The sequence below is a fragment of the Oncorhynchus masou genome, unplaced genomic scaffold (genome assembly GCF_036934945.1).
Source record: "Oncorhynchus masou masou isolate Uvic2021 unplaced genomic scaffold, UVic_Omas_1.1 unplaced_scaffold_4781, whole genome shotgun sequence".
NCBI classification, from domain to species: Eukaryota; Metazoa; Chordata; class Actinopteri; order Salmoniformes; family Salmonidae; genus Oncorhynchus; species Oncorhynchus masou.
In genome coordinates this window covers 1-17,868 of record NW_027011177.1, presented here as the reverse complement: position 1 = coordinate 17,868, position 17,868 = coordinate 1, and the positions used below count along the sequence as shown (strand labels likewise).

Sequence of the window (17,868 nt, the reverse complement as noted above, 5' to 3'; positions counted from 1 at the left end):
CTGACAACTTGACAACTGTGAAAAGGATTGGAGTCAACATGGGCCAGCATCCCTGTGGAATGCTTTGGACACCTTGAAGTCCATGCACTGACGAATTGAGGCTGTTCTGAGGGAACAAGGGGGTGGGGTGCAACTCAATATTAGGAAGGTGTTCCTAATGTTTTGTACACTCAGTGTATGTAAGAGTATGTGTTTTTGAGAACATGTAACCACATGTACAGTACCAGTCAAAAGTTTGGACACACTTGTTCATGGGTTTTCTTTATTTTTATTTTTTACAACTTCCTACATTATAGAATAATAGAGAAGACGTCAAAACAATGAAATAACACATATGGAATCGTGTAATAACCACACAAAAAAAAGAGTTGAATCAAAATATATTTTATGAGATTCTTCAAAGCAGCCACCCCTTGCTGTGATGACAGCTTTGCAAACTTGGCATTCTCTCAACCAGCTTCATAAGGTCGTCACCTGGAATGCATTTCAATTAACAGGTGTGCATTCATAAATGTTCATTTGCATTTGAGCCAATCAGTTTTGTTGTGACATGGTAGGGGGGGTATACAGAAGATAGCCCTATTAGATAAAAGACCAAGTCCGTATTATGGCAAGAACAGCTCAAATAAGCAAAGAGAAACGACAATCCATCATTACTTTAAGACACGAAGGTCAGTCAATCCAGAACAAGTGCAGTTGCAAAAAACATCAAGTGCCATGATGAAACTGGCTCTCATGAGGACCGACACAGGAAAAGGAAGTTACCTCTGCTGCAGAGGATAAGTTCATTAGAGTTACCAGCCTCACAAATTGCAGCCCAAATAAATGCTTCAGACTTCAAGTAACAGTCATCTCAACCTCAACTGTTGAGGAGACTGCGTGAATTTTTTATTTTACCTTTATTTAACCAGGCAAGTCAGTTAAGAACAAATTCTTATTTTCAATGACGGCCTAGGAACAGTGGGGCAACTGCCTGTTCAGGGGCAGAACGACAGATTTGTACCTTGTCAGCTCGGGGATTTGAACTTGCAACCTTTCGGTTACTAGTCCAATGCAGACCATTCATGGTTGAATTGCTGCAAAGAAACCACTACTAAAGGACCAATAAGAAGAAGAGACTTGCTTGGGCCAAAAAACACGAGCAACGGACATTAGATCAGTGGAAATCTGTCTGGCTAGTCCAAATGTGAGATTTTTGGTTCCAACTACTGCGTCTTTGTGAGACGCAGAGTAGGTGAACGGATGATCTCCGCATGTATGGTTCCCACTGTGAAGAATTGAGGAGGTGGTGTGATGGTGCTTTACTGGTGACACTGTCTATGATTTATTTAGAATTCAAGGCACACTTAACCAGCATGGCTACCACAGCATTCTGCAGCAATACGCCATCTCGCCTGGCAATACGCCATCTCGCTTGAATTCCAAGAGTGTGCAAAGCTGTCATCAAGGCAAAGGGTGGCTACTTGAAGAATCTCAAATGTATTTTGATTTGGTTAACATTTCTTTGGTTACTACATAATTCCATGTGTGTTATTTCTTTGTTTTAATGTCTTCGCTATTATTCTACAATGTCAAAAATGGTAAAAATAAAGAAAAACCCTTGAATGAGTAGGTGTCCAAACTTTTGACTGGTACTGTGTGTGGTGTGCACAGTATTTGTTTGTACAAGTGCGTGTTGTTCCTCGGCCAGGGATCCTGAGAAAGCATTTCTGTACACCTATAGAACACCTTTTCCCATATATTAGAAAGAGAGGGTGATGGAGAGAAAGAGACCATACCTATACACACACACACACACACACGTGATTGCAGACCTATCATGATGTCATCCCTCAGTCAGGTTATTAGGCTCGACGGCTAGCACAAACGTGTAGCTCCACACACACAGCACTGTCCTTACTGTATTCTACACTAATATGAGCGTTGCCAAGTAACTTGTTAGAACTGAGATGGAGTGTGAGGTCCCTCTTCTATCATTCATTCTCTCTCGGAGTACACTCTCTTCCTCGGTCTTTCCCTTCAGCCTCTGGCATGGCTGCAACATGACCTCATCTGGAATGGGCTGATATCCAACACACAAATATATGTTTGAATACAGTGTTACTTTATCTAACATGACAAACACACATCTTTCAAAATGCATACACACACACACACACACACACACACTGTCAGAGCCCCTTATAAGGTCTTGTTGATGATGTAATGTGCTGTAGGGCTGTGCTGTCTGGCTGGGAGTGTATTGAGAACACGTCTCATAATGTTAGTTTTCTGCCTGGAATGCCCACATTGCGAGTAACGCCGGGAAGGAGAGGTGGGTGAGCTGAGGGAATAGGAATTGATCCGAGACTTTACAGATAAGGTAGGAAGAAACCCAGATGAACTAAGGAAAATGCTACAGAATAGTCCCTTTAGTGTGTATGAGTGTGTGAAATGGTTTAGCCTACTTTTAGGTTCCGCAAATTAATCCTAAAATTGCAAGTAATTATTTAGCTATCCAGTGATGGATTTAGATCTGCTCTTATTAGCCTACATATAGCCTAGATTTATGACACAAAATAATGGTAACATGCTGAATAAGGCTTAAAGTATTTGTCAAACACTCAAATTAAATTGCACCCATACATTTGACTTATCAGACAAGTCTAGGAAAAAAGACAACCAGTCTAGAGAAAAGTTAGCCTACAACAGTAATACAGCTGCTTAATCATGATCAAATATTCATCTTCATTGATATTACTAGAAATTATAGGCTACATTAGCCTACATATTCACACACACACACAAAATGTTGAGTATGGTTACTATCACTAATCACATTTACCAGTAGAGCGATGAGCTAATCCCAAACTCAGTTCACATTTCCCATAACGCTCCCGGCATGGATTTTACAGCATTCCGAACCATGTTGGGGATAAATCATTTGGGAATTTTCAGTGAGAAGATGTGCCAAGTTGAAACGTATTAAGTTAAATAGCACTAATAGAGAACAGCATTCAGTTTTTCCATGAAGGAATCCTGTAAAAGTTCAAAATGAAGGGTAAACTTTGTGACCAGTTTAGCTACTGTAGAATTAGGCTGTGTTTTGGGCCTGTGTGTGTGTAAGAAAATCAACATTGAGTACTGACAGTTACAAAGCTCATTAGCATTTCTGTACTGTCGTAAAACTTATGACATGCCAAGAAAATGCTCATAAAAACAACCAAATATTTAGAGAAAATAAACTACTAAATTGCATTGCAAATTAATCAAACATAATACATCAATGCAAGACCTCACAGAAAACGTCAGAACTCCTCAATGATGTAACTCCGCACGCTAGCCCTATAGAAACACTTATAGGCATCCGTAACCACAAGACAAAAAATGAATATGAAATTAATGTTAAAAAGAAACTTGCATCAGCTTTGTGCATGCTAATGTCAGTGTGTGTGTCTGGGCATGTATGTGTAATGTGCGTGTATTTATATGTAACATGTTTATGCCGATGTGTATGGTGAAACCTGGAGGACTTTGTAAATGTAGCCCATCTGTAATTGCCTGTGGAACAAGGGAGAATTCCTATCAGAGTAGGTACACGTGTTATGACATGCAGTAGAGAGGGTACTAAGGGTAGAGGAACGCCTTCATTAGCCAACAGCTCCTTTGACCACACCATCTGTGATGTCAGCCAAACATCTTTAAAACACCAAGGGACAGGCCCGGAGGCCGTGGAGGAAAATTAGATGGATAAATACGCAGTTGTCCATCTAGGAACAGAGGCTCAAACTCAGAGAGAGACGGAGGCCAGGGAACAGGAGGAAATTATGTCTCCGTCAAGGACATGGTACATTTCCTGTTAGCTCACCAGCTCAGTAGTGTACTGTAGTAGACAGAGGGAAAAGAGTGTGGGAGGACTTCCACATTGGAAAACATTGCATTCAGAGACAAATGCAGGCAGCCATTGCATGTCTTAATTGAATGTAAAGACTCGTAAAACCTTGAACAGACGTCTAGAGTTGTAAAGTTAAACCACACCTTTCAATATAAACTACATTTTGTTTGTCTCCCTCTTCTACAGGCTGAAGCTGCTGCTCATCCAGGAGAAAGCCTATAGGGAAAGAAAGGAGGAAAAGAGCGAGAAAGAGGTCTCTGCTTTAAAGGAAGAGCTGACTAAACTCAAGTCTTTTGCATTGTTGGTCATTGACGACAGCAACGCCTTACAGATCAGCTTTCACAGCAGAGCAAACGTGTCCAGGAACTGACGGACATTGGCAGGCCACGCCCAACGGGTGCATAAACTCCATCATTCCAGGGCAAAGGAGCAGGAGCTTAAGTAATTCGCTTGGAAACAGAGTTACGCGAACAAGCTTCCACTTCCACCTCAACCAGGAAGCCATGATGGCCAAACTGGCCAATGAGGATGCCCAGAACCGACAGCTGTGTCAGCGGTTGGCCGCCCTCAGCCGACAGCTGGATGAGCTAGAGGGGACAAGGAGCGCCCTCAAGAGGGCAGAGGAGGAGCTGCAGGAGCTGAGGGATAGGCTAAGCCATAGGGGAGAAGAGTGCACAACAACTTCTGGCTTGCTCTCAGAAGTGGAACAGCTGAGGAGGAGAGTGGTGGAGATGGAAGGAAACGACAAGGAGCTGATCCGCATGGGAGACCAATGCCGGGACCTAGACCGCAAACTGGGGAGGAGTCCAGTCAGAGCCGAAGCCTGAAGGCCGAGGTGGACAAGCTGAATGATCGGATAAGTGACCTGGACAGACTGGAGGAGGCTCTGGGAAAAAGCAGGCAGGAGTGCAGTGCACTGAAGGGAAGCCTGGAGAAGGAGAGGGCCAACACCAAGCAGCTGTCTGGAGAGCTGAATACCCTCAAGGTGCGGGTGAGGGAACTGGAAGTCATCGAGGGCCAGCTGGAAAGATCAGAGGGGGCGTTGAGACTGGACTTTGCCAAGTTGAGAACACTCACAGTGGTGTTGGTTGAAGAGAGGAAGAACATGGCCGAGAGAGTCAAGCAAACAGAAGAGAAACTCCAGGAGAAGAAGGATGGGAAACTGCAGGCTGAGTGTGACAGCGTGTCGACAGCCACAGAGAAACTCATTGAGGAGAGCCGCAAGGCACTGAGGTCTAAAGCAGAGCTAGAGGAGAAGATTCAGAGAGTGGCAAAAGACCGGGACGAGCTGAGGTTGAGGCTGAGGGCAGAGGAGGAAAGGAGTGGGGGTCTGCAGAGCAAAGTTAGCACCATGAAAAAGATCATTCAGGTCCTGGAGGTTAAAGGGGGAGAGTTCTGTCGAGAAGTCAAGATCCCCCTGCTGGACAACACTAACCACTGCTACCAACAAGAAGAGAATAAAGTCAAAGAACTCACCCAGGAGGTAGACAGACTGAGCAGGAGACTCATGCAGAAGGGAGTGGTGGAGGGTGAGCTGATGAAGGCCGAGGAGGACTTTGATTCCCTAGAGATGAGGTGGTTCAAGGAGCAGGAGAGAGCCAGGGCCCTGGCAGTGGAGCTGGAGGAGTCCAGGAAGGAGGTCTCTAAGTACCAGCTGGCAGAGAAGAAGGAGAAAAACCAGGAGCACCTCCTCCTCAGTCGACTTCAGGAGGAGCAGGTCAGGGCTGTCCTCCTCAAAAGGGAGGTGGAGGCTCTCAAGGAGAAGGTCCAGAGGCTGATGGGGACAGAGGAGTCCATCTGTCGAGTGCAAATGGACAGCTCTACCCTGCAGAAGAGGCTGACCCAGCAGGAGGTCAGGAACAGGGAGCTGGCCAGAGAGATGGAGGGACTGACCCATGAGCTGGACAGGTACCGGCGAGTCAGCAAGAGCCTCCGGCCCGGCATGACTGGTCGACGCTTCTTAGACCTCCACCTGTCCACCAAGGAGGTGCAGACGGAGCCCGCAGACACCCTGCCACCTGACTACAAGAGCCTGACTCCGCTGGCGCTCAGCTGTAAACTGTATGAGGAGATCGATGGAGAGGACCCAAATCAAAACGAGGATCTTGACCTTAAGTGCAACTCGCCTCCGCTAACAAGCATTGAAAGCTTGAACCACCAAAACAGTTCACCTAACGACAAGGACAACCCCCATACCATTAACGGCAAATTGTTACAGGGTAACTTTGTCCAGAAAGGAGATGTGACGCTTGCACACACCCCGGGGCAGTCCTTACACATCAAGGTAACGCCGGACCATGGGCACAACACGGCCACACTGGAGATCAGCAGCCCCACTGCCGACAATACCACATCCTATACCAGCACCGCAGTTATCCCCACCAGCGGAGCCCCACCAAAACAGAGATTCACCATCATCCCAAACACTGCCATCTCCCCAACGGCCAGAACAAAGAGCTCCCTGCCCCCAGAGGGATTTGGCAGCCCTGAAAGAGCCCTCTCCCCTCTCACCATGACCCCCATCACTGTAAACTCCCCAGACTCCTCCAGGTCAGCGTCACCTGACTACACCGGCTCTCCCAACCAGATGGTAACAGTCAGTACTGGATCGCTTGAATCCAGTGAGGTCATAGGTCAAGCCATGTTTCGTGTGAGCCCGGAGAGGCGGAACGGTTGGCAGCTCCAGAGGTCTAACAGCACTGGTCCCAGCGTCATCACCACAGAGGACAACAAGATCCACATCCATCTTGGGAGCCCCTATATCCAGTCGATTAACGGTATAACTCAGAGCCAGGGACCATATCACACCCCCGGAAAGGAACCAAGGACGCCAGTACTGACCAATGGCTGCCACATCAAAGGCGGCAGCAAGATCACCAGTAGCATCACCATAACCCCTGCCAACACCCCTGCCGCACGACCCTCATACATTACAGTAAGTTGCCCTTATGATTGAAACGCCCACCTCCATCCCGCCTCGAGTGACCTAGCTTCCCTTACCCAACCCTGAGTCAGTTTCACCGGAAAAGCAACAGAGCATCAGCCCTAACCAGCCTGTCTGAACAGCCACATCATCATCATAATAAGTGTATTGTTGCATAACTGTGTGCATGAGAAAGCACTTATCTAATCCTGTCTGGACTCACACCTGCACTGAATGTGAAATGGTCACCTAAATCTTTTCAAGACTACTACTTACAAATATAGCCTCCCACATTTCTGACATGTGCATTTAATAATTCCCTATACCTTGTTACATTTAACCATTAAAAACAGTTTGGTTTCTTTTGTTGTTTCCCCTGTTGTCCATTTACTAGAGGCCAGTTCCTAATTAATATTTGACTATAAGTCTACAATAGGATGTATTTAATATTTATATTACTTAGGCTAACCACGTTTGTTAATTAGGCTATATATTTTTCTGATGAGTCTCATTGACTGTGAAATACTTAAACAATGACAATGTTTACATGTGCACCAATATCCCACTATTAATCGGGATACTTAAGTATCCCGTTTTTGAGTTGACGCATATAAAGAACATCATACCCAGGGGCATCCCGAGTGGCGCAGCGGTTAAAGCACTGCATTGAAGTGCTAGAGGCGTCACTACAGACCCGAGTTCAATCCCGGGCTGTATCACAACCGGCCGTGATCGGGAGTCCCATAGGGTTAAACTCCCAAGCCCTTGGGGGAGTTGCAACGAGGAGACAAGATTGAAATTGGGGAGAAAAGGGGTTATGATAAATTTGCGGGTTTCATGGACCAGCTAAGCTTCTGGGAGAGCACAATGGTTCCCTTTTGATTAGTTATTAAACCCGGATAAGATGCCTGGGATATGCGGATCTTAGACGGGATACTGTGGCATGTAAACATCTTATCCCATTTACTGCGGTCTACGCAGGCTCAGTTTTGCATATCATGGATGACAAACAAATCATTTCAAAACTAGGCTACAGTTCCATCCACCATTATAATTCCATAATCATGTATTTTGCTGATCCTCCATACTGGACCGTATAGACTACTGGCTTCTTTCACCCATAATTTAGACAACGTTCTGCTAATCATTTTGGATATTTGGTAGGGAAATGTATGATTTCCGACATTTGGTAGACTATTGTTTGTCAACTATAGTTAGAAGAGAAGCTGCATGTATCTGTCACAACCGGTTGCCCTTTGAGACTAAATAAAGTGGTGCTCACCAGAACGTCTTAATTGATAGAATGAATGCATTAGTAATGTAGTTAACACCGCTAAAGTTCTGTTTTGAATCTCATCACGGACAACTTTAGCATTTTAGTGAATTAGCAACTGTAACTACTTTATAGCTACATTGCATGTTAGCTAACCCTTTTAGCTAACCCTTCCCCTTCAACTCCTAAACTTAACCCTAACCCAGCTAACATTAGCCAGCTACCTAGAATTCGTAACATATTGTACATTTTGCACATTCATAAAATATAATAATGAATTGTAATTTGTAACATATCATACGAAATGGAGTGTCCCCGATTTACTTACAGAATAATACAGAATAATACAAAATGCTCTGAGACCAGGTTGTTTGTGCTGTTGAAATACTGTCTACTTGCATTACTGTCAAAGACAACACATTACAGACACATTCACATTTTCTCAAGAGACGCTGAAAGAAATAATTTCTCCACTCCTGTTCCCAAGACAAAATTAACATTTATTATATAATGTTACTGCAAGAAATGCAATATTCTGCAGGAGTTAATATTATATTATGCTTCATGTGAGAGGTTATAGGCCTCCATATTTCACTTAATATTCCATTTAAATCATATGAACTTAAATGAGGAATATTCTGTTTGTTCATGGCTACAGGGATACTTGCGGGTGGGATATCAAAAGGTGCATGTAAACAGCTTACCTCAAATAAGACCTGAAGAGTGATACGAGTTACTATTAAGATCAAATCAAATTTTATTTGTCACATACACATGGTTAGCAGATGTTAATGCGAATGTAGCGAAATGCTTGTGCTTCTAGTTCCGACAATGCAGTAATAACCAACGAGTAATCTAGCTAACAATTCCAAAACTACTGTCTTATACACACAACTGTAAAGGGATAAAGAATATGTACATAAAGATATATGAATGAGTGATGGTACAGAGCGGCATAGGCAAGATGCAGTAGATGGTATCATGGTAATATATTAGCGCATGTAAACAGCTTACCTCAAATAAGACCTGAAGAGTGATATATGAGCTACTAATAAGAATACTGAGTGCATGTCAACGTGGTCCTTGTAACTCCGAAATGGTTGAAAATAGCAGTTGGAAGTTGGATATTGTTTTTAATGCTCTCAATTTTAATACTCACTGAGACCTAAAAGATCAACTCCACAACTTTTCAACCTCATTTTGCATCTACAGCACAATACCTGTGTCAATAAATGTGATAACAGTACATTTAAGTTTTGTAGGAAAAAAATCACTAAAAAGTTCTACCCGATGACATTTTTTATACTGTTATTTTCAAACACTAACATTAGAGATGGCGTAGGGAGCAAGAAAATCCCCTCCCTTGGGCTAGAAACAACTTCCAGGTTTTGAAAATCACCGTCTTTTACTTTTAATCCTACCCTGATCTTTTTAACCACAGATCATATAAATGTGCTGTTTTCACATACGTAGACAATGGTTTGGTGCTAGAGATAATGAATGAGGTTGAAAAGTGTCAGAATTGATTTTTAACACAGAGGATTTTACCATCCTCTGTGTTAAGAGGCTGACAAACCAATAGGGATTAATGGGACAGAAAAAAAACAGCAGTAAATTCCAACATATGTGCTTGGATCAGTGAGATTCACAGGCTGATGTCATCACCAATTCATCTCTACCACACCACAACCCCAGCATGAGCATATGCGTGTATTCTCTGTAGGCCCGTGTGTAAGTGTGGCGGCTGCAGTCATATCCAATGATACACAGGAAATCTCAGCTCAGATAAAAAGCACTGTGTAGTAGACTAGAGCAAAGGGGAGCGGCACTGTGCAGTAGACTCGAGCAAAGGGGAGCAGCACTGTGTAGTAGACTAGAGCAAAGGGGAGCAGCACTGTGTAGTAGACTAGAACAAAGGGGAGCAGCACTGTTCAGTAGACTAGAGCAAAGGTGAGTAGCACTGTGCAGTAGACTAGAGCAAAGGGCAACACTGTGTAGTAGACTAGAGTAAAGGGGAGCAGCACTGTGCAGTAGACTCGAGCAAAGGGGAGCAGCACTGTGTAGTAGACTAGAGCAAAGGGGAGCAGCACTGTGTAGTAGACTAGAGCAAAGGGGAGCAGCACTGTGTAGTAGACTAGAGCAAAGGGGAGCAGCACTGTGCAGTAGACTAGAGCAAAGGGCAACACTGTGTAGTAGACTAGAGTAAAGGGGAGCAGCACTGTGCAGTAGACTCGAGCAAAGGGCAACACTGTGTAGTAGACTAGAGCAAAGGGGAGCGGCACTGTGCAGTAGACTCGAGCAAAGGGCAACACTGTGTAGTAGACTAGAGCAAAGGGGAGCAGCACTGTGTAGTAGACTAGAGCAAAGGGCAACACTGTGCAGTAGACTAGAGCAAAGGGCAACACTGTGTAGTAGACTAGAGCAAAGGGGAGCAGCACTGTGTAGTAGACTAGAGCAAAGGGCAACACTGTATAGTAGACTCGAGCAAAGGGCAACACTGTGTAGTAGACTAGAGCAAAGGGAGCAGCACTGTGTAGTAGACTAGAGCAAAGGGGAGCAGCACTGTGCAGTAGAGTAAAGGGGAGCAGCACTGTGCAGTAGACTCGAGCAAAGGGCAACGCTGTGTAGTAGACTAGAGCAAAGGGGAGCAGCACTGTGCAGTAGACTAGAGCAAAGGGGAGCAGCACTGTGTAGTAGACTAGAGCAAAGGGGAGCAGCACTGTGCAGTAGACTCGAGCAAAGGGCAACACTGTGTAGTAGACTAGAGCAAAGGGGAGCAGCACTGTGTAGTAGACTACAGCGAAGGGGAGCAGCACTGTGTAGTAGACTAGAGCAAAGGGGAGCAGCACTGTGTAGTAGACTAGAGCAAGGGGAGCAGCACTGTGTAGTAGACTAGAGCGAAGGGGAGCAGCACTGTGTAGTAGACTAGAGCAAAGGGGAGCAGCACTGTGCAGTAGACTCGAGCAAAGGGCAACACTGTGTAGTAGACTCGAGCAAAGGGCAACACTGTGTAGTAGACTAGAGCAAAGGGGAGCAGCACTGTGTAGTAGACTACAGCGAAGGGGAGCAGCACTGTGTAGTAGACTAGAGCAAAGGGGAGCAGCACTGTGTAGTAGACTAGAGCAAAGGGGAGCAGCACTGTGTAGTAGACTACAGCGAAGGGGAGCAGCACTGTGTAGTAGACTACAGCGAAGGGGAGCAGCACTGTGTAGTAGACTAGAGCAAAGGGGAGCAGCACTGTGTAGTAGACTAGAGCAAAGGGGAGCAGCACTGTGTAGTAGACTAGAGCAAAGGGGAGCAGCACTGTGTAGTAGACTAGAGCAAAGGGGAGCAGCACTGTGTAGTAGACTAGAGCAAAGGGGAGCAGCACTGTGTAGTAGACTAGAGCGAAGGGGAGCAGCACTGTGTAGTAGACTAGAGCAAAGGGGAGCAGCACTGTGTAGTAGACTAGAGCAAAGGGGAGCAGCACTGTGTAGTAGACTAGAGCAAAGGGGAGCAGCACTGTGTAGTAGACTAGAGCAAAGGGGAGCAGCACTGTGTAGTAGACTAGAGCAAAGGGGAGCAGCACTGTGTAGTAGACTAGAGCGAAGGGGAGCAGCACTGTGTAGTAGACTAGAGCAAAGGGGAGCAGCACTGTGTAGTAGACTAGAGCAAAGGGGAGCAGCACTGTGTAGTAGACTAGAGCAAAGGGGAGCAGCACTGTGTAGTAGACTAGAGCAAAGGGGAGCAGCACTGTGTAGTAGACTACAGCGAAGGGCAACACTGTGCAGTAGACTACAGCGAAGGGAAGGGGGGAGCCGCACCTGGGGAACTTTAACTGAGTACTCAGTGAGGTTAGGCCTACTTTATATGGTTACATTTTTTCCCAAACGTGATCTATTTCAAGGATCAGAGTTCCAATGTGAAAATAAATCAACTGAATCTGTAGCCTTATTTGGGCAAGCAATTCAACCACAAACAAACATATCTCCTAAGCCGAGATAGTCAAGGATAAGAAGCACACACACAAAGTTGTGACGGAGACAGACACAGAGCATACGTACTCTACAGAGTGAAGTAAGTAATAGTACTTTTTAGCTTCAAAGAAAAAGGTCTCCCGAGTTGTGCAGTGGTCTGAGTGCTAGAGGCGTCACTACAGACCCTGGTTCGAATCGGTGGCGCACAATTGGCCCAGCGTCGTCCGGGTTAGGGTTAAGCCGGCCTAGGCCGTCATCGTAAATAAGAATTTGGTCTTAACTGACTTGCCTAGTTAAATTAAGGTAAAAAAAAATCTAAAAGAAAAGAAAGACTCAGCTGAAGATCAGAGAAACAGACTTCTAATGCAGTATCCTGTATCTATGGCGACAAGATGAATCCTACCATTATAACACCAGAGGAGAGAAAACAAGCTGGGAGCCATCAGGAGCAGACAGACAGAACCTGACATAGATGAAGTGTTTCCAGTGCTGATGATATCACTTGGCGAGGCCGTGACCAGGCCTGATGACATTTTGGAACGATTATGGCTTAACTCAGGCCATACATCAGAGGCCTTACAGCCACAAACTCAGTCAGTCAGTCAGAATATTAAAGACTCGTGTTAAAAGGAGCCACCAGCTTTCATATGTTCTCATGTTCTGAGCAAGGAACGTTAACTTTTATACATGGCACATATTGCACTTTTACTTTCTTCTCCAACACTGTGTTTTTGCATTATTTAAACCAAATTGAACATGTTTCATAATTTATCGGTTATTTTATCCTTATTTGTTATTTTTATCCATTATTAGAAAAATATATTTGAGGCTAAATGTATTTTATTGATGTATTATATTGCGTTAAAATAAGTGTTCATTCAGTATTGTTGTAATTGTCATTATTACAAATATATATTTTTAAAAGTTTTTCTTTATTATATATATATATTTATTTTAAATCGGTATCGGTTGTTTTTGGTCTTCCAATAATCGTATCGGCGGTGGAAAATCATAATCGGTCGACTTCTAACCAGAACCCACTGGATTCTCCAATTATATTGAATGAACTACAGGACTAAATACAAACCTTCCAACCCCAAAAGGCCTGTAGTGTTGATGGTATCCTCAATTAATTGATAAAATACACAGACCACAAATTCCAATTGGCTATACTTAAACTCTTTAACATCATCCTTAAGCTCTGGCATCTTCCCCAATATTTGGAACCACACTCTGATCACCACAATCCACAAAAGTGGAGACGAATTTGACCCCAATAACAGTGGGATATGCATCAACGGCAACCTTTGAAAAATCCTCTGCATTATCATTAATAGCAGACTCGTACATTTCCTCAGCGAAAACAATGTACTGAGCAAATGTCAAATTGGCTTTTTATCAAACAGACCACGTATTCACCGTGCACATCCTAATTGACCAAAAACAACTATATGTATTCTCATGCTTTGATGAATTCAAAAAGCATTTGAAACAATTTGGAATGAGGGTCTGCTATACAAATTGATGGAAAGTGGTGTTGGGGGAAAAACATGACATTGCACCCAGCCTCACCCTACTAGAATCTGAAGTCAAGCTAAAAATACTTCAAATCAGTTATAGAACCCATTGCCCTTTATAGTTGTGAGGTCTGGGGTCTGCTCACCAACCAAAAATTCACAAAATGGGACAAAGCATTCACCAAACATATCCTCCGCTTAACGTAAAACACTAAATAATGCATGCAGTGCAGAATTAGGCCGATGCCCGTCAATTATCAAAATTCAGAAAAGAGACAATAAATTCTACAACCACCTAAAATGTAACAATTCCAAATCCTTCCATAACAAAGCCATCACCTACAGAGAGATGAACCTGGAGAAGAGTCCCCTAAGGAAGCTGGTCCTGAACCCACAGAGCCCCAGGACAGCAACACAATTAGACCCAACAAAAATCATGAGAAAAGAAAAAGATAATTGTCAATTAATTAACTAAAATAAATAAAAATAGGAAACTAGAATGCTATTTGGCCATAAACAGAGTGTACACAGTGGCAGAAAGCAATCTTTGACTAGGGATGCACAATATATCGGTGAGCATATCGGAATCGGACGAAATTCGCAAAAAAATGCCAACCTCAGCCCGATGTCTAGTTTAACGCTCGATGTGCAAAACCGATGACAAAGCTGATGTGCATATATAACATAACATAACAACACCACGGAAAATACATCGATACACAGAACAAAAGCAGAAAAATACTAAGCGCACACTTCCAACAACTGAACACGTTGAGCAGGCATTTGAAAGAGTAAGAAATGATCCGCGAGACAACTCAAAAGGTGAAATCCATTAGCGCCAAAATAATAGAATTCATTATGCTACTTGCTATGGGCGTCACGACTGATATTTGGACCAGCGATGTCAGCCCCGTGAGCATGCAGAGTCTGGCAGCACAGTGGGTCGACGAGGATTTCATACAGAAGAAAGCCGTACTGCATGCTCAAGAATGTGCTAGTTCTCATACCGCTGCTGCCATTTCAATGACATTTGAGAACATGAACACACTCCTAGTGCCATTCGAACAACTGACTGGAGAAATAAGCTCATCAACTGCGTCTGCAGCAGATGTGACACCCTCTGTCATGGCATTGAAACACCTGCTCAACAAAACTGCCAACAAACCGTGGGGTTAAAAACTTACAAAAGTACTCGAGACTGTGAACAAGTTTTTTGGTGGTATTCTCTCTGAGCCTCTACTGTGTCGCCACCATGCTCGATGCCAGGTACAAGGACCGCTACTTCGATGCAGACAAGAAACAGGGTTATACGTGAAATGTTACATACACAGATAGACAAAATGGAAACGAACATAGTGACAGTGCGCACCGAGGCCACGGACAGACAGAGCTGAAACTTCACTGCTTGACATGTATGATGAAATCCTGGTTGAGAATGAAACGACTGAACAAATGAACAACGAAACAGCACAGCAAGTAAGTGAAAGAAATAGGTTTTGATTATGTTTTACTGGTAATGGGGACATACGTAAACGCCAACAAAATAACTATTTGGTCAGTGCGGTGTGTGTGTATAACCTTTATTTAACCAGGCAGTCAGTTAAACCCTCTTAGGAGATCGGGCTACTTTTTCAACATTCTGTTAAAAATCGCGCAACATTTCAACGTCCTGCTACTATTCCAGGAATATAGTATATGATATGATTAGTATGTGTGCATAGAAAACACTCTGAAGTTTCTAGAACTGGTTCAATGGTGTTGACTATAACAGAACGAGTTCCGTGGTCAAAATCGCCAGAAAACCTGGTCACTAAATCGACGGAGAGAAAATCAATCTGCCAGTCTCATGTATTGTCCTATTGGAAGGAAAGATATTAAGGCTGAGGATACAGTTCCTATCGTTTCCACACAATGTCGCAGTGTTGTGATTTCGATTCAACTAAATCCTTGGTCATCTGAGTAATAGCCACATCCGGTCGTCAGGTCCACAGCTGTGAACAATGGAAGTCGCGGAAAAGTTGCCTGCGTTTCCCAAACTTGTGCCCATTGAATACAGATCGCTCCGTGATCAATTTGATCGTTTATTAACGCTTAGTAATACTCTAAAGTTGGATTACAGAAGTAGTTTGAAGTGTTTTGTCAAAGTTTATAGGTCACTTTTTTAATTAAAAATAACTTTGCACTTGTAAAAACTGTGTTTTTCCTGGATCGTGACGGTCTTCATAAATGGACATTTTGGGTACACAAGGACCGATTTAATCGAAAAGAGCCCAATTGGTGATGTTTATGGGACATATAGAGAGCCAACAAAGAATCTCGTCAAAGGTAATGAATGTTTTATATTTTATTTCTGGCTTTGTGTAGTGCCGGCTACGCTAATTCCTATGCAAAATACCCTGCTGGTATTTCGGGTGTTGCCTGCTATCAGATAATAGCTTCTCATGCTTCTCGGCCTAAAAGCTATTTTACAAATCTGACTCAGTGTTGGCTAGATTCACAACGAGGCTAGCTTGAATTGAGTACGCCTGTATGTGAGTTTTAATGAACGTCTTGAGTTTTAACGAGTGCTATTAGCATTTGGCGTAGCGCATTTGGCATTTATTGTTGGCACGGTCGGTTGAGTTCCGGGTGGGGCCAGAGAGGTTAAAAACAATATCTTAGTTACAATGACGCCTACCCCGGATGAAGCTGGGCCAATTGTGTGCCGCTCTATGGGACTTCCAATCATGGACCGGATGTGATACAGCCTGGATTCGAACCAGGGACTGTAGTGACACCTCTTGCACTGAGATGCAGTGCCTTAGACTGCTGCGTCCCATGTGTTTGTTAACTATTTAACTGTACTAGAATGCTTAAAAAAGGCTGCTAAATTTTAAATATTGGTTATCAGTATTGTTGTTTTTATGGCAAGGAAAATATTGGATATCGGTATCGACTAAAAATGTCATATCGGTGCATCACCATCTTTGACTATGTACAAACTCAGTGAACATAGCCTTGCTATTCGTGAAAGGATGCTGTAGGCAGACCTGGCTCTCGAGAGAAGACAGGCTATGTGCACATTGCCCATAAAATGAGATGTAAAACTGAGCTGCACTCCCTAACCTCCTGTCAAATGTATGACCATATTAGATTACACAGATCCACAAAGAATTCGAAAAATAACTCACATTTTAATAACTCCCATATCTACTGGGTGTGCCATCACAGCAGCAATATTTCGTGACCTGTTTCCACAAGAAAAGGGCAACCAGTGAAGAACAAACCCATTGTAAATACAACCTATATTTATGTTTATTTATTTTCCCTTTGTACTTTATTTGCACATAATTACAACACTGTATATAGACATAATGACATTTGAAATGTCTTTATTCTTTTGAAACTTCTGTGAGTGAAATGTTTACTATTAATATTATTGTTTGTTATTTACTTCACTTGCTTTGGCAATGTTAACATATGTTCCCAATGCCAATACAGCCCTTAAATTGAATTGAAATTGACACAGGGAAATGGAGAGACACAGGGAGATGGGGACGTAGAGGAGATGGATATAGACACAGGGAGATGGGGGAGTAAAGGAGCTGGATATAGACACAGGGAGATGGGGGGTAAAGGAGCTGGATATAGACACAGGGAGATGGGGGGGTAAAGGAGCTGGATATAGACACAGGGAGATGGAGGGGTAAAGGAGGCTGGATATAGGACAGGGAGATGGGGGGTGGGGGGGAGCTGGATATAGACAGGGAGATGGGGGGGGGTGAAGTGAGTTGATGAGACACAGGGAGATGGAGGGGTAAAGGAGCTGGATATAGACACAGGGAGATGGGGGGGGGGGTAAAGGAGCTGGATATAGACACAGGGAGATGGAGGGTAAAGGAGCTGATATAGACAGGGAGAGGTGGGGGGGGGGGGGTAAAGGAGCTGGATATAGACAGGGAGATGGGGGTAAAGGAGCTGGATATAGACACAGGGAGATGGAGGGGTAAAGGGAGCTGGATATAGACACAGGGAGATGGGGGGTAAAGGAGCTGGATATAGACACAGGGAGATGGGGGGGGGTAAAGGAGCTGATATAGACACAGGGAGATGGGGGGTAAAGGAGCTGGATACAGACACAGGGAGATGGGGGGGGGGTAAAGGAGCTGGATATAGACACAGGGAGATGGAGGGGTAAAGGAGCTGATATAGACAGGGAGATGGGGGTAAAGGAGCTGGATATAGACACAGGGAGATGGGGGGGTAAAGGAGCTGGATATAGACACAGGGAGATGGAGGGGTAAAGGAGCTGGATAAAGACACAGAAGATGGGGGGGTAAGGAAGA

General features: G+C 44.0%; 1 pseudogene; it reads left to right on the top strand.

Annotated features, from left to right (window-relative positions):
- The first annotated feature begins 4,060 nt into the window (after nucleotides 1-4,060).
- On the top strand, nucleotides 4,061-7,162 carry LOC135535322 (filamin A-interacting protein 1-like; annotated as a pseudogene).
- Nucleotides 7,163-17,868: the final 10,706 nt, after the last annotated feature.